The 25,939-nt window shown below is 34.1% G+C and overlaps 1 long non-coding RNA gene across 5 annotated transcripts in view; it reads left to right on the forward strand.

Moving 5' to 3' along the window:
• Positions 1-25,939, forward strand: part of LOC123616791 (uncharacterized) — a 160,345-nt gene that overhangs the window by 123,593 nt on the left and 10,813 nt on the right. For 2 of the 5 annotated variants that reach the window (XR_006724820.2, XR_012508015.1), the window contains exons 4-5: positions 4,201-4,335; positions 15,436-15,571. This is a non-coding gene — a long non-coding RNA (uncharacterized LOC123616791). Of the gene's footprint in view, positions 1-4,200; positions 4,336-15,435; positions 15,572-18,931; positions 19,025-25,939 lie in introns of all 5 variants that reach the window. The other 3 variants (XR_006724819.2, XR_006724821.2, XR_012508014.1) reach the window with 3 other exon arrangements.

Genomic DNA, 25,939 nt, shown 5'->3' on the forward strand with positions numbered 1-25,939 from the left:
TAGTTTGTCTGAGCTTTCATAATCTCAATCATCTTTTCTCTTTTTCTGGCATTTAAATTACATTTTATATCTCAATATATTCTGAAAGTCTTAGATGCTTTGTTAACATTTTCTTAATTTACTTCTCTCAGTTTTAGTTTTGATAATTTTTACTGATCTTCCTAACAGATCCATGGCTCCTTTCTTCTATTGTGTTCAATCTACTGTTAATACCATCAAATATTCAGAATCACCTGTGACTAGTTCTTTCTGATAATTCTGTATGTGAACATTTAGCATAAAATGCTACTGCAAATTTAAGGACTTTTTCCATTAAATATATATCCTGGAAGTGTGTATTTTATAAAAGTGGATCACTCTCCAGAATATATCACCTGTTAGGCCACAAAACAAGTCTTAATAAATGTAAGAAGACTAAACTCATATCAAGCATCTTTCCTAACCACAATGGCAAGAAACTAGAAATCAACTATAGAAGAAAAATATAAAATTCATATTATGGAATGCAGCAAAAGCAGTTCTAAGAGATGAATTCACAGTGATATATGCGTACCTCAAAAAACAAAACAAAATCTCAAACAACCTAAATTCACACCCTAAGGAACTAGAAAAATAACACATCTTACAGTTAGTAAAAGTAAGATAACAAATCTCAAAGCAGAAATATAGACTAAAAAGACAACAGGAAAGATCAATAAAAACTATGAGCTGGGTCTCTAAAAAAGCTAAACAAAATTGATAAATTTTCAGCTAGACAAAGAAAAATGAGAAAGTAGTTACATAAATAAAATTACAAATGAAAGAAGATACATTAAAGCTGATATACAAATACAAAGGCTTATATGAGAAACTTTTATGAGCAACTATACACCAAATTGGACAACCTAGAAGAAAAGTATATATTCCTAGAAACATACAACCTATGAAGACTGAATCATAAAGAAATGGTGTCTGAACAGACTGATCACCAATAAGAAGATACAATCAGTAATCAAAAATCTCCCAACAAACAAAAGCCTGGGACCAGATGACTTCACTGCTGAATTCTACCACAAGGAGAATTAATACGAATTCTTCTCAAACTCTTCCAAAAAACTGAACATGAGGAAATACTTTCAAACTCATTTTATAAGACCAGCATTACCCGGATACCAAACCAGAAAAGGATGCCATAAAAAAAGAATATTACAAGTTCCTGATCAACATAAGTCAAAAATCATGAACAAAATATTAACAAATCAATTAAATAATGCATTAAAAATACACCATAATCAAGTGAGATTTATTCCAACAATGTAAAGAAGGTTCAACATCCGTAAATTAATCAGTGTGATACATAACATTAACAAAAAGATGGATTAAAAATTACATGATCATCTCAAAAGATGTAGAAAAAGTATTTGACAAAAACACCCATTTATGATTTAAAAAAACCTCTCAACAAAGTGAGTGTAGTGGCAACGTACCTCAACATAATGAAGTCCATATTTGGCAGAGCCACAGATAACACCATGCTCAATGGTGAAGAACTGAAAGCTGTATCCCTTTAAGGTCAGTAGCAGGACAAGGATGCCCACTCTTGACACTCACACACAGCACAGTATTGGGAGCCCCAGCCTGAGCAAATAAGCAAGAATAATGAAAAGCTGTCCAAAGTGGAATGGAGTAAGTTAAATGGTCACTATTTGCAGGTGACATGGCTTTATACATAGAAAACCCTAAAGACTCCATCAAAAAACTATTCAAAATAATACAGTGACACTGAGGGATACAAAATCAATATACAAAAATCTAAGAGATATTAAGAAAACAGTCCCCTTTGAAACTGCATCAGAAAGAATAAAATAGCTAGGAATAAACTTAACCAAGTAGGCGAAAGACCTGTACACTGAAAACTGTAAGACACGGATACAATAACTTGAAGACAACACAAGTAAATGGAAAGATATTAGAGGCTCATGGATTGGAATAGTTAATGTTGTTAAACTGTCCACACTAGCCAAAGCAATCTACAGATTCAATGCAATCTCTGTCAAAATTCCAATAGCATTATTCACATAAATCAAACAATCCTAAAATTTGACTGGGCCACAAAGACCACAAATAGCCAAAGCAGTCTTGAGAAAGAAGAACAAAGCTGGAGGCATCATGCTCCCTGATTGCAAACTGTATTACAAAGTGATAGTTATCAAAACAGTATGACATTGGAATAAATATAGACACATTAGAGAGAACAGAATAGACAGCCCAGAAATTTACCCATGCCTAAACGGTATGGTCAATAAAGTAGTGACTACAATAAAGTAGTCAAGAATATACAATGGGAAAAGGACAGTCTCTTAAAGAAATGGTGCTAGTAAAACTGGACAGATGTTTAAAATAATAAAACTGTCTTTTATCATACCAAAAAACTACTATATGCAAAAATTAACATGGATTAAAAATATAAAAGTAAGACCTGGTAATTTTTTGCAGGTGACACCAAAAGCAAAGGCAAAAAAAGCAAGAATAGACATGTGGGACCACATCAAACTAATAACCTTCTGCACAGCAAAGGGAACGTCAACACAATGAAAAGGAAACCTACTGAATGGGAGAAGACACTTGCAAATCGTGTATCTGATCGGGGTTAACATCCAAAATAGATGAACAACTCATACAACTCCAAGGCACTTCACCAGAGACTCAATTCTCTTTTGTCATTTCATGTTGAATTTTTTTGTCTTTATATTTACCATAATTAAATGAGTTTCCTTAAAACACTATATCCACAACACTATTAAAGAAAACACAGTCTACAAGTAATACATTTAAAATATAAGGACTCACATTAAGTTGAAAGTAAAGAGGTGGAAAAAATTATACCATGATAACACTTATAAACTTAAGGCTGGAGAAGTATTTTATTTCCCAACAAAAAATCAGAAGTATAAGAGAGAAGAGGGGCATAAAATAACAATAAAAGTGTCAATTCTCCAAAAAATTTGTAAACCTTTATGCACCTAATAGAAAACCAGAATATAAAAAAAACAGAACTGAAAAGAGACACAGACAGACCACTATTAAAATTGCATATTTTAGTGTCTGGTTCTTTTTTTCAGCAACCGATAGACCAAGCAGGTAAAATACTAGTAAGGATAAAGTTGACCTGAAAAGCAGCTATTAATCAACTGGTGTAATTGACATTTAAAGAATTTTCTATCCTACAATAGCAGAATACACATTTTTTTCCCTAAGGCTCATGTGGACTATTGAATAGGACAGATCACATTCTGGCCATAAAACACTAACTAATTTAAGAGAACATAAATCATCCAAAGTATGTTCACAGGATGCAATGGAATCATTAATTAATAACCTTCCAAGACAGAAGCAATAAACCAGGTGATTTCATTTGTGATTCTGTCACACATTTAATGAAGAAATTTTAGCAGCATTCTGCAGGCTCATCCAGAAGACTTCAGAATCACGGGGAACACTTTTGGGGAATGCTCATTAAGATAAGCATTATCTTAATAACAAAACAGGTAAAGATCTTACAAGAAAGGAAAACTAGAGACCAGTATCTTTCATCAGAAAGCATGCAAAATTCCTCAGCAAAGCATCAGCAAATGAGATCTAACAGTACATAAAAATAATTGTACAACCAAGTGAGATTTGCCTCAGGTAGGCAGGACTATTTTAACATTCAAAAATCAATTCAAGTTAATCCATCACAGCAAGAGACTAATAAGAAAATTCATGTGATGAGGCCAATTTATGCTGAAGAAGCATTTCACAAAATCTGGCACCTATTTATTATAAAACTTTCAACAAAGTAGATGTACAAGAGAGCTTCCTTAACCTGATAAAGATGATCACTTCATAAAGGTACAAAACTGGGGTGCTGTCGGGCAAGTGTAAGAGTGAGCATATTTCCTTACTTATCTCTGGTGGGTTCTGGAGGGTGGACGCCAAATTGTCTTACTGACAAGTGGAAAGTCTCACCTTGTTTTCTATGCTACCACTTCTAAGTGCTATGAAACACTTCGATTCTTAAGGATAGCTCCGCATTGCTCATAATAACAATAGTAATAATAATTACTAGTAATACCTAATATTTATTTAACATTTATTGAGAAACACTGTGATAAGCAGTTTGTGGATTATCTTATTTCAATAAAAATAATTCTGTGATTTACTTTTGATTCCCAATTGTAGCTGAAGATGCAAAATACAGAAAGCAACCTGACTAGAGCTATAAACTGAGTGGAAGAGTCAGGATTTGAGCCTACATAATCCGGCTCCAAAAGCAACCCTCCTCTCCAGTGCTGAACTGCCTCAGGCAGGTGGGAGGTGAGTAGAGCTAGAAAAGTAAAACCTCTCAATTAATTCTGCTGAAATCCAAGGCTTTCTCCCCTTAATGAGAATTCCTGGTATAGACCTTGGATCTCTGCATCAGAGCATCAAAAGACCAATTACAGAATTTTAGAAATTTCTGCCTTTTCAGATAGTCTATTTTCAGAACATGAAGGCAGGATTTACCATACATTAAAACCATTGCTTTTTTTTCTCTATCCAATTCTATCACACTTTTGATAATTGTTACCTTTTCCCACATCCTGGCATTAGATTATCTGTGACTCTCAATGTTTGGGATTTTAAGTTTTCGTTTCTTTTGTTTGTTTTATCACAATGGGAAAACTAACAGTTCTCTAGAGGAAGTTAGAAATGTGCCCCTCTCTCCAGATCCATAAAACTAGTTTTTAATTAGTTAAGATAATAAATTTATCCCAAAGCAAGAAGTAGGTCTTTCTGGAGTTTTAATTTCCTGATGTATTTCCAGTACCTCTAAAACAAAAATGGGACATTAAGTATTTTGATTTCATAAAATATAAACGCTTAATAACTAAACTTATGAAACTGAATGCTCTTATTTTCTTGGTCTTCTCCATGAAAATGTATTCCACATAGAGAAGTTAATAAAGATAAATAGATTGTTTGCTGAAGGAAAACAAAGAACATTAACCACAGAATTACTATAATTACATTACCAAGTGGATAAAAATATTGAAATGCCAAATAGAATTCTAAATTATTTGTGCTTTATATAAATATATGACTTGCTAAAGAACAATATAGTTCCATGTTTAAAAGCAATTGCATACTTTTCTGCAAATTTTATGAAATAGAAGTCTAGACTATAAAAAGAAAAATAAAACACTAATAATAAATAAAAATACACACCTGTAGGTGAATTTGAAGTTTTCCTTTGTTAATTTCATTATTAAATAAATCCTTAAGTAGAAGACACATTAAAATTAAACAAACAATTCCAAGAGTGGGAAAAGATAATTTGGAAGCTTTTTCTAAATATGTGTTTTTCCTTTAATGGCTTACCTTAATGAAAAAACATGGCTTTTTTTTTTTTTAATCTCTGTTAATTAGTCTCCTTCTCCATAAAATAATTGGGGAAAATATTCTTTAGCCTTTACATTTATATAATTCTAAAATGCCTAATCAAACCTATTCCATTAATGAAAATATATACTTACATTTTTATTTCACTAAAACACTGATTGTTTCTTGCTAATTTTGAATAACTGGCCTCTAAGAAAACTGTACATAAACTATAGAGGAATTGTATTAAGTTAAACATGCTTTTTAGAGTTACCATAACCTAAATACCTGTTTAACAGTGAAAGTACAATCTATGTCAACAGTGATTCTTGGGATTTACTACCTTTCAACTGGAAAAATCCCTATTAAAAACTTCTGCTTATAACCAAGATAAAGTAAGAGCACCCAAATTTACATTCCTAGTTCAAACAACTAAAAATCTGGACACAGTATGTAAGAGAACACTTTTAACGGTATTGGAGATTATGCAATTAAAGACGGTATTCCCCAAAAGATAATAAACAAAGTGAGCTCTATAACTACAGGAGTATACTCTCTGGAGAGAATTCCCAGACTGTATCACAGTGGGGTGGAACCCAGGCAAAGGACGGTGCCTGTACTGAGTTGAGGAATGAGAGTTGAGGGGTCTGGATAGGACGAGAGAGTAAAATAAAAAAGGGCAGAATCCTGAGAAGAGGAAACTGCAGAGAAAGCAATCTAGAGATGTGTGGATGGCCCTCCTTCAGCTGAGTATTGATCAGTGTTTATGGAAACTACCTGAGACCGAGAGAACAGCCATCTAAAACAAACAGTGGAAAACAACCCCAAAGATCACACGAAGCCACGTGCAGTTCCCACTCCCACAGACAGAGGGGAAACCTCATAGTTCACAGGTCACTGAGCAGACCGCTCAGGAGGGATTTGCCCCAGTAGGAGGGAAGAATTAGACCTGGACTAAAACTGTCTGGTCCTGCCTTAAAACTTGAAACTTCAAAGCAAGACAGGAAAATATTATTTTCAGGTAACTTAACTGTGTCTGATAACAAAGTTGAACACTATTTGTAGGAATACAAAGGTATATAGATATAAGAAGGCGTCCATTCAGCAATTAACAGGTATGAGAAGAAGCGAGATAATATGACCCAAAATGATAAAAATCAATAAAAATTAATCCCCAAAACATAGATTGTAGAATTAGTAACAATAACACTAAAACACTTATAACTTATTCTATATGTGTAAGAAGCCTGAGGAAAGGAGAGAACATTTTAGTAAAACACAGATCTATCAAAGATACAAATTTAATTCTAGAGAGGAAAACTACAATGTCTTATGTACAACACACTGGATAGGACTAATGGCAGAAGAGACACTGCAGAAAAAAAGATCAGTGAACTTGAAGATACAGTCATGGAAACTATCCCAAATAAAACAGAGAAAAGGGAGTGAAAAAAATAAATTGTTCATCACTGAGTTGCGAGACAAACTCAAACAGCTTATTACAAGTGTAATCAGAGTTCCAGAAAGAGGGAGTGGAATGGGGGAAGAAAGTCAAAAATAACATTAGAAAAATAAAGGTTGAAATGGTCCAAATTTGATGAAAACTAAACCCACAGATCTAAGAAGCTAAAACAAACCCCAAACACAGTGACATGACAGAAATTATATGAAGGCACATCATAGTTAATTTTCTTAAAACCAGTGATAAAGAAACTCATCAAAAAGTAGTTAGAGGAATAACAAACAGTTCATACATAGGAACAGAAATAAAAGTAACAGTAGGCTTATCAAAGGATTATAAGATAAGCCCAAATTTAGTGGAACAGTATCTTTAACATACTGCAAGGAATATAAAAACCCAGACAAGTAATGTAGGGTTATGTGTCTACAAAATAAAGGTGAAATAACATTTTCATATATTCAATGGCTAAAAGAATTATTTACCTATAAACCATAAATATAAGAAACGCTACAGCAGATTTTTCAAGGAGAAATAAAATGACACAAAGTTTAAATCTAGATAATACACAATGGTTTAAAGAGTACCAAAATGGTAATTATGTACGTAACTATAAAATACATTTTTATTATGTAAAAATCTCCAAATAATTAACTGTTTAAAAAAAATACTGTATTTTGGACTTTGTATAACGTATATATGACCATAAGACATTGGTTGGTAAAGGGAAAATGAAAGGATGCTTTTGTTAGTTTTGTATACTATGCATGAAAAGGTAAGGTAGCATTTGAATTAGATTATGGTACGTTAAAATACATAAGATAAACACAAGCAAAGACTAAAACAAACAAAAAAAGTTACAGGCACTAATTCAACAAAAGAGAAAAAAATCATAAAATACACTAAATTAATCTAAAAGACTGCACGACAGTGGAAATAAGTGGAGCAGAAACAAACAGGATAAATGAAGAACTGTAGCAACTGGTAGATTTAGAACCAGCCATAATAATGATCATGTTAAATAATATAAACTACTCAGTTAATAGCTACTGATTGTCAAAATGGATACAAAGCAAGGCCCAACTATATTCTGCTTACAAAAATGGCCACTTTAAATATTAGATACAATGAACAAATTAAAAGACAAAAACTACCAAAGCTCATTCAAGAAGAAATATATTACCCGAATAGCCTTGTGTCAACAATTTGTAGGAAAAATCCTTCTCACCAAGAAAAGTACGTGCCAACATGCCTTCACTTTAGTAAATTAAATGCGATAATATGTAAGAGGAATAATAATCCATGGTTTGAATCACTTACAAATTTAACATAATATGGATCATGGACGTGAATTTAAAGACCTCACTTCTAGAAGAAAATTGAGGAGAAAATATTTGTGATTGAGCATTAGGCCAAGATTTTTTAGAAACATAATAAATAAAACAATTGATAAATTGTGTTTTATAAAAAGTAAGAACTGCTGGTCTTTGAAAGTCCTTGTTAACAGAAAGCAAAGGTAAGTCATAACTGGAAGAAATTACCACATATCTCATAAAGAACTCATATTCTGAATATGTAAAGACATCTTAAAACTTAAAAATAGGAAAACCAGCAACTGTATTAGAAGATGAGCAAAATATTTGAATAGAAATATTTTTGTTCACTAAGGAAAAAATATACAGATAGATATTGCAATAAAAGATAAAATTACAGCATATCTTTTACAGGCAAAATATTTAGAAATAAATTATGATACTGATTCCTAAAGTAAAATATATGAAAATTAAAGAATGATTTATATGACTAGTTGGAGGGATTTCTTGGATCCTAGTTTGTGAAAAGAGCAAGATGAAGAAAAGTGCATAAATTATCCCATATGTTAGGCAAAAATGGAAAAATGCATTTTATGTGTGCATATGTTTAGCAATAATGCTATTAGGAACATGGAGAAAAGTACACACCAGGTTGTTAACATTAGCTACATGGTGTGGTAGGTAGAAGGGAAAAACACAGTGAGAGGGATGTAAGTAAAAACAACACCAAAATGCTATAAAATTAAGAATGTATTAGAAAATAACTAATACAGTGTAAGACATATGTACAAGTATGTGGGGGGTGGCAAGGTCTGTGTAGAAGGACATATCACAGAACATTATGAAACTGGTGCTTTTTCACACAATTGAGGATGGTTTTACTTCCTCACTTGAGTTTCCGTGTATTGCTTAATATTTTTATAATGACTCTATTGTAAATATAGTGAGGAAACTATTAAATATATGAAACCATACAGAGGAAAGCATAAGAGATTTTAAAAAAATTATATCTGGGTGGAAAATGTTAGAGAGTTCTTTTTTTTTAAATCCAAGGCAGAATTGGAATTCTGTTTAAACCACCATTTCAATAATGTAACCACTTAAGAATTTACTCATGTTACTCAAGAGCCCAAGTTATGTTGGCTTTTGGCACTGTCGATACCAGTCCCCAAGTAGTATCATCAGAAATGTGTTTCTCTACATCTTTCTTCATTGCTTTCCTTTCCACTGGATTTATTTTCAGGCAAAGTCTACTGAAGTTTGACAAAACAGACACAAGAAGTTCTAGGTTCATGTCTAACTAGTCGAGGGCCCCAGTGAATGAATAACAGCTTCTCTTTATCCAATTTAACAGCAGAAGTTTCAGGGTTGACCTTTCCTCACTCTGACACGGCCTTGGGCACGTGCCTCCACTCTGTGAAGCTTGGACCAAGTTCACTCATTGGCCAAGTCCATTGCTTGTAAGAGTCCTCAGAGTCCAAGTGGCCTTTTCTCACCTGATCCCTTTGGGGTTGGGGGGACTTCCTGCAGGAAAACAGGGCTGCCAGGATCATATGCCCAGGAGCTGGGTAATAGTCAGACGAGAGAAAGTCTGCTACATTAATATTCTTCCTACATGAGACAGAACATTTTAAAGGTATAAAGAAAAAGACAGATATGACCACTTAAGTTTATAGACTCTGTGTATATGAAATTCATTATAAGCATAGTTAAAAAGATGAGGAACAGTTGAAAAGTATGCATATTGCAATAAAATGTTTCATATTTACGTATGAAAAGGGGTTACAGGGATGTAACTCATAAAAGAAAAGAAAGTAGCAAAAGAAAAAATGATTTAGGACAAAAGCTGAAATGCTCAGTTAAAAAAATGCTAATGGCCAACAAGCTTATAAAATATTGTCCTGAGTAATCAGTAACGCAAATAAATGTGATCATAAGATTTCAGTGTTCATTAATTAGATTATGGAACTGCCAATGAGAATATGGTAAGTTACAATGGTAAAACAGAGTACTAAAATTGGTATCCTCATACACAGCTGATGGAGGTATAAATCGGTAGAGCTTTTTTGTCTGGTACTGCTTTTAAGGTTGACAAGTTGACAGTGACCTGTCAAAATTGAAAATGTGCATACTTATTGTCTACCCCACAGAAATCATCACAAATACATTCAAATGCATATTTATAAGAATGCTACTGCACCATTGTTGGCAATAGGGAAAAAAATAGGAAACTAAGTATCTTATCAGTAGGATGATGACTAATGAATTATAGGGTATGCACATTTTGAAATACAGTGAAAGTTCATGAAAGTGTGAAATAGCTCTAGATTTACAGAAATGTGCAGCTCACTAGACGGTGTATATGTGATTTCACTGAAAGTAATTCTAGATTCATGTGCAAAGATGCATTATCCGCAGCTACCCCTTCTGTATTTATTTGTGTGTGTGCGAATATGTAGACAAACAGGACAGGCATAAACCGTTCATTGAGGCTACTTTTGTGGAAGAGCAGGAATGTGGAGAGGGAAGAGATGTATTTCTGTGTTGCCAGAGGTTTTGTGACTTTTTAAAAATAATTTTAAAAATATTTTAAAATAAATTTTTAAATAGGTTTTGATCACTTTGGGGGAAAATGCTGCAAATGCTGGAATAAATTAAGATATAATGTCATATTTTGCAGAAATTACAAAAATAATCTTTCTGAAGCCTATTTTCCAAAGAAACTGCACCTGTTGCTTTTGTTCTTGCCTTCATTTCCTAGGCAAGCGTTACAATTTTTCTACTCTTGCATCCTGCACCCTTCTCCCCTTCTCCACCCCTAAGCCTCCTGATGCAGAGAGTTCCCACGGAGACGGAAATGCTACCAGAAGCAGAGCCGTCCCAGGCCATTCCAGCATGTCTGTGGAGATGTAACTCACATTTGGTAATTGATCGCTTACGATCAACGCACCATGAGGAATTTATTGGCCATATTTCCTATGTCTTCTGAAGTATTTAGATTTGCCTAATGCTTGAAAGAGCTATGCCTAGATCACAGCACATTTTCTCTTGATGCTAATTTTCCTAGAGTTTTGTTTGTTTTCCATTTTAAGGTCATTTAACTATTTTAATGTTTTCTTTTCTTTTTATTGTCTAAATAGCCAAACAAGTTACCATTAATCAATAGATAACCACCAGAAACTGGCTACTTCTGCTTGTCAGGATTTCTCTTTGGGTTTGTCTGGCACACCGGGAGCTCAGCCCAGGGGGGCTGGTGTTCTGGGGTTCCAAAGGGGCAGACCTGGGGCTGCCCATTGGCCATGTGAGGGCGGGGCAGCACTGCCTCCGTTAGCACAGAACAGTGATGTTCTGCACGGCCCTGCCAGAGAACTATTAACTTAAACATGCCTATTAGTGCCGTATAGAACAGTTATTCTTATTTTAAACATCTACTTTTGCTAAAACTCCCTTTTCCCAATCATTTTTATTTTATTCTGAAGCCAGAATATTTTTGTGAGACTGTATCGACCAAGGCAATGTGAGGATTAGATTTCTGAAAGAGGGTTTTAGCATAAACTTTTAAGGAAATAACTCAGCATAAAAAGTACTTTGCGTCTGTAATTCTAAGATACTTGGCTTGCTATTGGAATCCTTTCTTAATAGTCTGGCACACATGTTCAGAATTATTGAATTAGATAATTTTAAAAATACTATCAGCTCGATGACTATTTTTGTTTCTGTTGCCTTCAGCTCACTCTTGTTTTCCTGTTTTTAATTTTCCTGCTATTCTGCTTGCCCTTTTTTGAATAATTTTTAAAAATCATACTGCTGATTCTGTGATGATATGAATGTTTAGTTTAAACATGTCTTGAGGGAGGTTTCTGCTGTCTAAAATCTGAAGTGTTTCAGACTTTGGATGAAGTAAAACTAAGTTCCCTAATGTAATTTTAATGCATTATTTAATGACTGCAATAAATCCTATGCATTTTTTCTCTCTACAAAAGAAGAAAAATTACCACTTAATATTTAACTTCTCAATTTATAGATGAGGTTAAAAGTATTCATTTTCCTTTTCTTGATACAGAAACCTATTATTTATGCTAAATAACTGTTAAAGAAGTTTCTTCACTAATAAACAAGAAATATCAGAAGTTTTAATTTAGCAATTTTTAAATCAAAATTTAAATCTTTTTTTACATTGCTTCACACAAAAGCAAATGCATCTACCTGCTAGCTTTTTTCCCTCGCATATTTTAAGCTCATTTCTATGTTGGAAAACAATGCTTTCTAAGCTCTTGAAATTATATAAGGGAATATGTAATTGTATGAGAAAAGAATATACAAAATATACTTGACTTTTAGAAAATCTTGATAGATTTCCATAAAGAAGAGTGCATTGCATGATAAATTATTACATGATAGAGAAAAAAGGAGAACTTTATCTTACTTTTATAATGAACACATAGATTAATCAGATCAGAATAAATAAGCACTATTTGGAAAGAACAAGAGACAAACCAGTAGACATTAATTGTAGTGTTTCATCTTTCCAAAATGTCTAGGAAGAGGGAGTAGGGGAAAATGTTTTAGTTGACATAAAATATAGCATGTAAGTCCACAAAGTAACTTTTCAAGTATTCAGTATTGAATTCTTATTAATTTGGAGTGATATATTTTAGACTCTAAATCATATTCGTCATATATCAGCACCTGGACTGTGAGATAGGGCAGGTACTAATATTTCCATACATAAAAAGAAACACAATTCAAAAATTCCCAAAGACCCTGAAATAATTAGAGAGATGAGGCTCTGATAATTCCCCTAAAACATAATGAGGGGACTGTAATTTATTTCTATGTTTCATTTTCTTGTTATAAATCTTATAATTGGACAAGGAAAACTTTATCCTATTTTTGTAACTAACATAAATTAATCAGATCAGAATAAGTAAGCACTATTTGGAAAGAGTGAAGGACAGACAGACATAAATAGTGGTGTTTCATCGTTTCCAAAATGTCTAGAAAGAGGGAGTAGGGAAATGTTTTAGTTCACCCATGATCCTCTAAGTACTGAAGTTCAGGGCTAGAGCTGGTGGTTTCTCTCCTGTAGGGAAAAAGTGAGGGTTTGTGAACACAGGTAAAGAGGCTTGGATGGGATTCTAAACAATCATTACAGGATAATGCACTCCAAGGTATAAGACCTTAAGACCTTAGAGTACATTATCCTGTAATCATGCTTTTTATTGATACAAATATACTAACACAAAATGCTTAAAATCATCAAAATAATGTTATAGTATATTTCACAGGTTGGAAGAAGACTGCTGAAGTTCAAATCTCAGTTCTTCCACTATGCATCTGGGTGGTCTCAGATAGGTAACTTAATTTCTTTCTCCCTCAGTGGCCTTAACTTTAGAAGAAATGGATAGTAATGGGATTATTGAGAGGATCAAATGAATTAATTCATGTTAAATGCCTAGAAGAGTGCCTCGTACATTGTAAAAATTTGATATCACCTCATTTTATTACCTACACGTCAATCGCTTGTTCATATGGTACACTACCAGTGTCTAATAGTGATTTTATCCCTTATTAGTCTGTTATTATATATGTAAATACATATGCACATATTATTAATGTATATTGATAAACATCCTAGTGTTTAAATAGTTCAGATATAATCTGATGAAAAAGAACTATTCACACCTATGTGCTGTCTCCTTAGACTAGTAGATGCCTGCATGACCCCAGCTATCTGGGGTCTCCAAAGGCAGTTTTGGAGGTGGGATATGAGTTGGGGTTACAATAGCATCTACCTGCTAGCTCAGTCTGGTTTGTTTCAGTAACTACGTTAACTCACTACGGTGACAGCTCGTCTCATCTCAGTCAGCGTCCCCGGCTCCCTGCGGTAGGTGCTGTCTGAAAGCGCCCTGACCTCTCCTCTCGTCCTGACCATCTTCCCCCCAGAGACTTTCTCTAAGGCGTATGCGCAGAGGTAGTTACACCATGAAACTACAAGAGCTTAAGCTTCAGGATCCTCACTTGCACAGACCCCTTCCAAGTTCCCAGGAGGGACCTTGGCTACACAATCATACAAACACATCGCTCGCTCAGCTGTATCCCCCTAGATTTAGGTTGAAGCTCTAACCCCCGTTATGACTGACTTTGGGGATAAGGCTCTGATTCTGACGGGAGCAGTGTCTTTATAACAAGGGGTACCAGAGAGCTCTTACTCTGCCACTTACTGTGAAGACACAAGGTGATGGTGGCCAACTGCAAGTCAGAAAGAGAGCTCTCAACAAAAACTCACGATGCTGGAGCCCAGATCTGACTCCCGGCCTCCGGAACTGTTAGAAAATGACTTTAATGACTTTCTGTTGTTGAAACAACTCCGTCTGTGGTATTTTGATAGCTTAGGCTAACTTAGACACTCGTGTTTGCGCGGACTTAGCAAAAATCATGCATTTCAACTACTTTTGCTGAAGACTACTAACTTTTTTTTTTTCCTGGCTTCCCCTCCATCATATTTCATGTTGTGTCAGATGATGCTGAAGTGACTGTGGCCATTTTGGGGATATAACTGATGGTCAGTTGAGCTGGGGATGGATTTAGTTTGGTTTCAGTGATAAATAAATACATTGGTTTGTTATGACTTGGTTAATTAATGTTATATTCTCTCTATAGACAGTAATAATATAAAAATCATTGTCATAAGGAGAGGCAGTCAAAGACTAGAGAGCTAGATTTTTGGAGAAAGTTTTATAAAAGCATGTCAAACTCTAATTTAATATAAATGTATTCTCTAGATGTCTTGGCACTGTGTAACCTGATATTTATAAATTGTAATTCATTAATATTTCCTAATTTAAATCAGTATTCATTTTCACAGCTGATTTTGTATCTATAATTTTATATTACTTTCCTTAAAGAGTTCCCAATACTGTATAAGCATCAGGCTTACAAAATACACAGCAATCTCTAAGTATAGGTCCTTTTCAATTGTCTATGTGCACAGTTAAGGAAATACGAAATCATGGACCAGCACATCAAGGTCCTAAACTCACATGGCCTGTTCTGGTAGGAACAATGAAAAACTGCAATAAACAGGAATACAATTCAATCTGAAAGGGGCAGTAGCTACTGAACACCAAATGAGTGCCATCAATCAAATGACGACACAGGTCCACAGCAACTGGATCAGTGAAAATTTATGCAAGAGTTCTTAAATTTTAAAGAAGGCGTTTTAATTCAATTTTAAAAATAAAACTTGGGATTTGACTGTTGGTCATTTTGTGATTTCTCTAGGTCAGTTACCCTCTGGATAATTTATACACCCGAAGATCTTCCTCAGAAATTGCCTCCAAATGGTCGGGTGAGTCTTCTAAGAAAGGACACACCAAAGCATATTTCTTCACTGGGACTCCAGAGATCCTATCTGTAGGTAAGTGTATTTGAGAAGTAATAGAACATTGTGGTAAAAGCACAGACTGAGGTGCTAGACTGCATGAGTTTCAATCCCACCCAATCCCATTACTTATTTGTTGTGTTTTCTTGGGCACATGTTTTAATCTCTTTGTGTCTTTGTGTTCAGCTTCCTCATTTGTTAAGAGAAGAAACTGGTAATACCCAGCTTCATGCTTTGAAAATGAAGTAAATTAACAAACTCTTCAGTGCTTAGACAAAGTGTCGCCCAACAGAAATACTAGAAAAGTGTTAGCTTTTTTCCCCCTTCACTTTTGGCCACTTGGAGTTTAGCAATTTTGGAACAAGGGTTGAATTAATTCCACGCTGACTGTATCCTGGCCCACCTGTTTAATTCAGTGTGTATGAAACCTGTGACTAAGCAGTGACCTTCATCTTAAACGACAGTGCTTGTTCCAGTGATGTTCTTTCCACATGTTAACTTCTTGAAAGTCTGTCAGGGAACTGGGGCCAGCTCCCCTTCCTGGAGGTTCTTACCATTACCTAGGGTGCTGATTAGGAGCACATGAAAGGAAGGGGTTCTCTGATAGTCTGTCCTGTTTTCTAAAATGGTAGCTATTCTATGACTGAATGTCCTGTTGAAGGAACTCACCGCAGAAACAAGCTCACACACTCAGGGATGGACTGAAGGACTCTTTCAATCTGTCCCTGCAACAGGGTCTGTGGGGTTTGGTCCCATTTCATTTCCCCTAAAGCAAGTTAACTAGAGGCCTGTGATCAAATAAAATTGATGCCAGAAAAGAAACATTGCCTCCTGAGACCTTAGACCTGTTCGCTTGGAGAAGAACTCCCATCAGGAGACTTCAGACAAGTCTCAAAATTAAATCTTGGGAAAATTTTACCTCAGATCTTTCAGTGAATGTCCAGCAGGTGACAAATGCTGAGCTACTCCAGAAACCACAAGAAATCTCTCAATTAAGTGTGCCAGGCTTTCCCAGATGCTGAAAAGATCCTGCACTTTTGGATATAATCCAATTCTTTGCCCCTGAAAAGCATGGGTCATACCTTGATGGAAAATGACATTCATTCCAAGATACTCAGCACTGCAGATTGAAGGGAGTGAAGAGATGGAAGATACGGTCCTTGCCTTCAGGTTGCCTATACTTAATATTACAGTAGATATATTTTGAATAATGAAGATATGAATGAATGAAAAAATGTTATATGTGATCAAATTACTAAGTCTCTTTAATTCTCTATTTCCTTATTTTAAAATAAGGCTAATAGCACAATGCATTTCATAGGACTTCAGGTGGAAGCATTGAGATGATGAAGGGAAAAGGCTTTAGCAGAGCATCCTGTATACAGTAATCACTAAGTAAATTTTTCATGTTTTTTGTTATTGGCATGATATAACATTAATATTGTATATATACCTCTTTTAGCCATTAGTGTTGACCTCTATGCTAAAGCACTTAAAATGTGAATAATTAAAATATGTTTTGTTAACTCTTTTTTTTATAGCACAAACATTGCTAGCACAGTTAAAAGCTTTTTGCTAAACATTTCATTGCCATTTGGCTTATGACTAAGTAAATTAGATGAATTTTGCTTGATTAAATGTTAAGTAAGTTGTTTTCTCAATAATGATTTCTATAATAAAGGCAGCTCTATTTATACATACAATTTTTCTTGGAATAAAATAAACAAAACTAAGAAATACTGAAACTTTAAAGTGCTACTTGAGAAAAGTAGAGTTTAAAATTTATTTTGATGTACTTAAAAATTGTAATATTACATAGCCAAAATTAGAAGGGACTATGTAAGAATTATTTTTATTTGTGTTGCATGAGTATGCAGACAGTACCTCTGTCTGTCCCTGCAGAACTTTTCTCCTCCCCTCTGTATTGGGCTCCGTCTTTGGACTATTTTGTCTGCTGGCTTCAGTTTGTATTCAGCCCCGAGGAAGCCTGAACATGAAGTCAGGATGGTTAATCAGCTCCTGGCTCCCTCTTGCTTCAAGATGGTTGTGTTTCTGGATTGAAAGTCACAGATGCTCTCATGCTGACCCAGTTTCTATCAGTATCTCCTGCTGGGTTTAGGTAACCAAGAACTACATCTTTCAGGCCTCAGAGTGGCAACCACAGCTGCTGTGGTTAGCTCTGTGATCTTGTGCTATCTCTAAAGTTTCCCCACGATCTGCTCACATGTTAGAAATAGACCCCTTTTTAAGCTCTCTCTGAATTATCCTAATTTAAGTGTACAGTCGGTTTCATGCTAAAATCCCAATAAAAACATGCAGTACAAAAATAAGGAAAATGACTGATTTCTTTACATTAAAAAATGTTGTCTCTGAAAAAAAGAGAAAAGCTGTACTTTTAAATTTTATGGGGAGATAGAAGCATAGGGTTAAGAGTGCCAGCTCTTACATTTACAGCCACATTCTGGTTTGGCCATATATTACTTGTTTTTTATTTTATTTTTCTAAACTTAATGTTCGTATTTATAAAATGGGAATGGTCAATGGTGAATGGTCATTTATATCTATCTCATATTATTGAGGTTAAAATTGTATTAAAAAACATATGTAAGTGTTTAGCACAGAACTTTGTACTGGGTAATCTTTAAAAAGGGTAACTCCTAGTTTTACTATCTGCATCTAATAATATTGCAAACAAGCTAATATTTTAGGGCTTAAATTACTTTTTTTTTATTACCATCACAAATTTAAACACTATGAAAAAAATCTGTGTGCAGATTTAGAAATATTTTTACATTATAACTCTACTATAAAATAGAACATACTCTGAGTCTTTATGTTAGAAATATTTGGTTTTTTAACTGTCTAAATGCAACCCATATTTTTTTAGCTTTCTACTACCTTCATACAATGTTATCTGGCAGAGTCAGAATAGTTCAAACTAGTAGAGCTAGATCATAAATAAATGAAATACTTACCAAACTTCTCTCTATAAAAATGCTACTCTAAACTAATATCATTTATTCTGTCTTCTCAGATAGTAGCTTTGCCTGGGAGGTTCCTCAGGAATTGCCTGAAGCAGGTAATAGGGAACTCAGGGTGTAGGATTCATGGTTCATAACCAGAATGGCATCAATTTTTAAATCATTAAAAAAAAAATACTAGAGTAGGTGGCTTCATTTGAAAGAAAGTTTTCAAAATTAAGTTTAACCAAAAGCCAAGGTAACAGCTATTACAGAAATAAAAAATTATATCTAATATGAAAAATATATCTCATTTCTCTGCCTATCAGGTGCATATATTTTTTTTCAGCCCTAAAGTGCCTACAAAAGATGTTAGACCAAAAGCAGTATCAGTATGATGGTGTCACTAAACCCTCCTTTTGTCTCTCCCCTTCAGTCTACAACCAGTAAAATAGCCACAACTCAATGAAAGTTCCTCTGCCCAACATACCAGGAAGGCAGAGAGTTCCACACATCTGTGTATCTAAAGGTAGGTGGACTGGGACACGCAGAGGAGGTAAAGCCTGGAGAAGAGCTGAGGCAATGCCTGCAGTCCTGCCCCCAAGCCAAAGCAGCTGAGCTCACAGCCCCAGAGAGCCTAATAGTAGCAGCAGAGGCAGGGCATGCGACTCCAGCCCCACTACCTACAAGAGTGGTGCCTGTGAACCCAACCCCAGATGTGGCAGGGGCGCCCACCCATCCTGGAGCCCCAGGCAGTGATGCCAACAACAGCAGTGACACTAGCAGCAGCAAGGCACAGGTGACCCCAGAGGCACAAATAGTGACCAGAACAGCACTGGGCAGCACCTCTGGCAGTGGCAGTGAAGGGTGGAAAGTATTAATTCTCAAAATACAGCCAGAGGCAGCTCAGGTAAGAGAAACCAAAAACAAATGCTATACCATCACTTACTGAAAAATGAAAGAAAGTCCTCTAATTACTAACCTGTTGAATTGTTGGAATAAAGTAAAAAACAAACAAGCAAACAAACAAAAACCTTTTCCTAAAGAAGAAAGGTGCTCTCTACTTCAAATGCCCTGGCAGAGGAACAAATTATCAGTCACTATGAAAAATCATGGTAATCTGGCATCACAAAAATAAAATGACAAGCCTCTAGAAACCAAAATTAAAGTCATGGACTATTTCAATCTAACTCATAGGAAATTCAAAATAGCTATCATGAGGAAACTCAATGAGCTCCAAGAAAACTCAGCAATAATTAATGAGTTTAGCAGTAAAATTAACAAATAGAAGGAATACTTTACCAAAGAGACTGGAACTTAAAAAAGAACAAAACAGAAAGTCTGGAGCTGAAGAACTCAGTAAGTGAGATAAAGAAGGCAATAGAGAGTATTAGAAATAGAGTAGATGATATGGAAGAGAGAATTAGTGAGAACAAAGATATAAATCTAGAAATAAAAATGAAGGAATTCTGTAAGAGCTAGCTGACTTCATTAGGAAGGGCAACATAAAGATAATTGGTATCTCAGAAGGAGAAGAGAGGGAGAAGGGAGTAGAAAGTTTATTTAAAGAAATAATAACTGAGAACATCCTAAACCTGGGGAAGGAACTGGATATATACGTCCATGAAGCTAAAAGAACACCTAATAACTCAACATAAAAAGACCTTCTCCAAGACACATTATATTAAAACTGTCAAAAGTCAATGACAAAGAATTTTTAAAGGCAGTCAGGGAAAATAGGATGGTAACATAAAGGAACCCCCATTAAGCTATCAGCAGATATTATCAGCAGCAATTCTATGGGCCAAGAGACAACAGAATGGCATACTCAAAATATTAAAAATTAAAAGCTGCCAGCCAAGAACACTCTATCCAGAAAAGTTATCTTTAAGATATGAAGAAGAAATAGTCTTTCCCAAACAAAAGCTGAAGGAGTTCATCACCCCTAGACCTGCCTTACAAGAAACATTGAAGAGTTCTTCTACATGAAATGAAAAAGCAGAATTATAAACTTTGAGTAAGGTGATAAATAGACAGAAAATTGCAACTCTATATTAGAATAGTTTAAACACTAAATTATAGCATAAAAGGGAAAAGCAGTAAAGATAACTATAGTGTCATTTTGGTGGCAAACTCACAACATAAAATGGAATAATTTGAAACAACAAAAAATATAAAAGGGGAAGAGGAAAAGGATGAAACACATATATGTAAATGAAGATATGATGCTATCAGCAGAAAAAGGACTGTGTTATCTATGAGACATTTTATACAAAGATCATGATCACAAAATATAAATCTAGAGCAGAGACGTGAAACAAAAAAAGAGGAAACTAAGAATAACATCATAGAAAATCACCAAACTAAAATGGCAGATAGAAATACAAGAAATAAGAAATAGAAATATAGGGAAACCAGAAAACAAGGTAAAATGGCAATACTAAGTCCTTATCAATAATCACCCTAACTGTAAATCAGTTAAATTCACCAATCAAAAGATGCAGAGTGGCTGGATGGATTAAAAAATAAGACCTAACTATATGCCACCTGCAAAAGACTCATCTCACCCTGAAGACAAACATGGGCTGAAAATGATGGGATGGATGATGATACTCCAAGTAAACGGCAGCCAATAGAAAATAGGTGTAGTTGTACTCATATCAGACAAAATATACTTCAAGCCAAAAATGGTAACAAGAGACAAAGACGGACATTTTATAAAGTTAAAGGGGACAATTCATCAAGAAGATAAGGAGATGTGTGTGTGTGTATATATATATACATACACATCAACACCATATACATATACACATCAACACCAAAATATATAAAGCAAGTATTAACAGACTTACAGGGAGAAATTGACAGCACACAAATAATAAAAGGGGACTTTAACATCCCCACTAAATTACTGGATACTTTATCCAGACAGAAAGTCAACAAAGCAGCAGCAGCCTTAGATAAAATATCAGACCAGATAAACTTAATAGATTGATACAGAACATTTAATCCCAAAGCAGCAAAATACACGTTCTTCTCAAGTGCACATGGAACATTTTCAAGGGTAGACCATGTTTTAGGACACAAAATGAGTCTCAATAAATTTTAAAAGACTGAAATCATATCAAGCAACTTTTCTGACCACAAAGGTCAGAAACCAGAAATCAAATGTAAGAAGAAAGCTGGAAAAATCATAAATATGTAGAGACTAAACAACATGCTACTGAGCAACTATTAGGTCAATGATGAAATCAAAAGAAATTTTAAAAATACTTGTGGAGGAATGAAAATGAAATATGACATAAAATCAATGGGATGCAGCAAAAGCAGTACTAAGAGGGAGCTAATATAAGACTATCTCAAGAAAGAAGAAAAATATTAAATAATCTAAACTTCCACCTAAAGGAACTAGGAAAAAAAAAAAAACCCACCTTAGAAGGAAGGACATGATAAAGATGAGAATGGAAAGAAAATGGAGACTAAAAAGACAATAGAAAGGATCAATAAAACTACGAGCTGGTTGTTTGAAAAGATAAACACAATGGACAAACCTTTAGCAAGACTTACTAAGAAAAAAAATGGGAGAAGCTCAGATAAATAAAATCAGAAATAAAAAAGCAGAAATTACAAATAGTTGCAACAGAAATACAAAGAATTATAAGAGAATACTATTGACAGCTATATGCAACAAATTGGATATATATTTAGATATATTTTTAGAATTATACAAATTTCCAAGACTGAATGATAAAGAAATAGAAAATCTAAACAGAATAGCAACTGATAAGGAGATTAAAAAACAGTGATCTAAAATCTCCTGAAAAGCGAAAGTCAGGAATGAACAGCTTCACAGTTGAATTCTACCAAACATTCTAAGAGCATTTAATACCTCTCCTTCTTAAACTCTTCCAAAAAACTGAAGAGGAGAGAATGCTTCCTAACTCATTTTATGAGGGCAAAATTTCAGTGATACCCAAACCAGACAAGTACAGTTTAAAAATTACAGGCTCATATCTCTGATGAACATAGATGCAAATATCCTCAACAAAATATTAGCAAACCAAATACAACCATACATTGAAATAATCATACATCATAATCAAGTGGCATTTATTCCAGGGATGCAAGGATAGTTCAACGTCCACAAATTAATCAGCATGATACACCACATTAACAAAATGAAGGAAAAAAACCATATGATCATCTCAACAGATGCAGAAAAAGCATTTGACAAGATTCAAAACCCATTTATGATAAAAATAACTCTCAGTAGAATGGGTATAGAAGGAATGTACCTAAACATAATAAAGGCCACATATTACAAACCCACAGCTAACATCGTAATCAAGGGTGAACAAATTGAAAGCTATTCCTCTAAGATAGGAACAAGGATGCCCACTCTTGCCGCTCTTATTCAGCATAGTATTGGAAGTCCCAGCCAGAGCAATTATGCAAGAAAAAGAAAGAAGAGACATTTAATCAGAAAGGGAGAAGTAAAATCTGGACTATTTGCAGGTGACATAATTTTATACATAGAAAATCTAAAGAATCCACCAGAAGACTATTATAAATAATAAACAAATAAAGTTGCATACAAAATCAATATACAATATAGTGTTTCTATATACTAATAATGAACTATCAGAAAGAGATATTAAGAAAAAAATTCCATTTACAGCTGCACCAAAACAATAAAATACCTCTAAATTAAATTAGCCAAGGAGGTGAAAGAACTGCACATTGAACATCATAAGACACTATTCAAAGAAATTGAAGAAACAAAGAAATGCAAAGATATTCCATGTTCATGGATTTGATGATTAACATTGTTAAAATGTCTGTATTACCTGAAGCAACCTACAGATTCAATGCAATCCCTATCAAAATCCCAGTGACGTTTTTCACAGAAATACAACAAAAAAAATCTTAAAATTTATATGGAACCAGAAAAAAAACCCAGAATGGCGAAAGCAATCCTGAGAAAAAAAGAACACAGCTGTATGTATCATACTTTGTGATTTCAAAATACACTACAAAGCTATAGTAATCAAAATAACATAGTTTTTTTTTAAAGATCAATGAAACAGAATTGAGGGCCCAGAAATAAACCCACAACAAACTCACATATATATGGACAATTAATTTAAAACATAGAAGAGCATACAATGGAGAAATAGCCTCCTCAATAAATGGTGCTAGAAAACTGAACAGACGTGTGCAAAAGAATGAAACTAGACCATTATTTTAAACCATACACAAAAAATCAACTCAAAATGGATTAAAGGTTTGAATATAAGACCTGAATCCATACAATTCCTAGAAGAAAACATAGGTCATATGTTGTTTGACTTAATCTTAACAGTATCTTTCTGGATAGATCTTCTCAGGCTAGGGAAATCAAAGAAAATAAAACAAATGGGACTACATCAATTAAAAAGCTTCTGCACAGCAAAGTAGACTATCAATAAAGAAAAGATAACCTCCTGAATGGAAGACGATATTGCACATCATATATCTGATAAGGGGTCAATACCCAAAATATATAAAAAGCCTCTTACAACTCAACAACAACAACAAAATTGAAAAATCGGCAGAGAAACTGAATAGATGTTTTTCCAAAGAAGACATACAGATGGTCAACAGGCACAAGAAAAGATGTTCAACATCACTAATTATTAAGGAAATCAAAATCAAAGCCACAATGAGATACCTCCTCATGCCCATTAGAATGGCTGTTATTAAATACGCAAGAAATTACAAGTGTTGGAGAGGATGTGGAGAAAAGAGAACCCTCATACAGTGTTGCTGGGAATGTAAATTGGTGCAGCCTTTATGGAAAATAGGAGAGTCCTTTAAACATTAAAAACAGAACTACCATATGATCCAGATATTCTATTTCTGGGTATTTATTTGAAAAATAAAAAAGCACAAATTCAAAAAGATACATGCACCCCTACATTCACTGCAGCATTATTTATGATAGCCAAGATATGGAAACAACCTGAGTACCCATCAATAGATGAATGGACAAATAAGATGTCATATATACAATGGAATACAGATGTTTCATAAAAGAGATGAAATCTTGCCACTTGCTATAACAGCGATGGACATGGAGGGTATTATGCTAAGTGAAAAAAATCAGACAGAGAAAGACAAATACTGTATGATTTCACTTCTATGTGGAATATAAACGCAAACAAAATAAACAAACAAAACAAGAACAAACACATAGGTACAGAGAAGAGAATACTGATTACCAGAAGGGAAGGGATGTGGAAGGAGGATGAAATGGGTAAAGGGGGTCAACTGCATGGTGACAGATGGAAACTAAACTGTTGGTGATGAGCACGCTATCACGTATACAAAAGTCAAAATATAATGCGTATGTGAAACTTATATAATGTATTAAACCAATGTCATCTCAATTAAGAAAAAGGTATTAGACCTAAATGTATGTATTTGGCCTTTTATACACACCCTAAACATGATGATTTATATCAAAATCTTCCATATCATTTTAATGTAATTCCTTTGTTTTTTCAGATTTCAAAAGTCACATATACATATTATAGAAACCTTGAAAACTAGGGAAAAAGTATAAAGACTAATCCGTAATCTCATGGTAAAGAAGCAAACACTGTTAATCTAATCTGTTAGCTTACTAACAGCTCATTGTTTTCTATAGACAGGTAGATTTTAGATTTACAAAGCTATTGCATTTTTCTACGGAAATTATAGGAATAATTAGGCAACCTGTTTTAGAATAAACATTATGTAGCAAGTATTTTTCCATGACATTACAAATTTCTTGAAAATATCATTTTAGTAGTATGATAATCATTTATAAATATGCATAATTTATTTAAACACTCTGCTAGTTTCTACATTGAAGTTTTTGTCAATTTTTCTCTATTTCAATTAACTGTATGATAATCCTTGTAAAATTTTTTAGTTATCAAATTAGTTCCCACATATTTTAGAGAGATAAAAACTGACAGAGTATGAACCCATTTAGCTTCTTAAAATATACTACTTTATTATTTTTAAATGTTTACAGCTTTTAACATGTAACAACAGGAAATATTCTTTCCTTTTATTTGCTAGTTTAATACGTGAAGGATGATGCCTTTTTGACTTATTTGCATTTCCTCTTTTATACTGAGACTTATTTTCTCACTTGAATATGACATTTACATTTCTTCTGTGGTTGGACTGTTTTTTTCTTTAGAAGCTTTCTGTTTTTATTTTTAATACTGGTAACAACAAAAACAGACAGATAAATTAAAAATTATATTTTAAAGACATCAGAGATCTGTGAAAGCTAAGTAGACTTGAGGAAATAAAATTCCATAGAGGGGAAGAACCATTTAAAAGTGAGCTGACAGACAAGCAACTGCTTTTTAGAATGAATGCATTTGCCAGTGGGGGCATAAGCTGAGGA

The sequence above is a fragment of the Camelus bactrianus genome, chromosome 7, assembly GCF_048773025.1.
Source record: "Camelus bactrianus isolate YW-2024 breed Bactrian camel chromosome 7, ASM4877302v1, whole genome shotgun sequence".
Lineage (NCBI taxonomy): Eukaryota > Metazoa > Chordata > Mammalia > Artiodactyla > Camelidae > Camelus > Camelus bactrianus.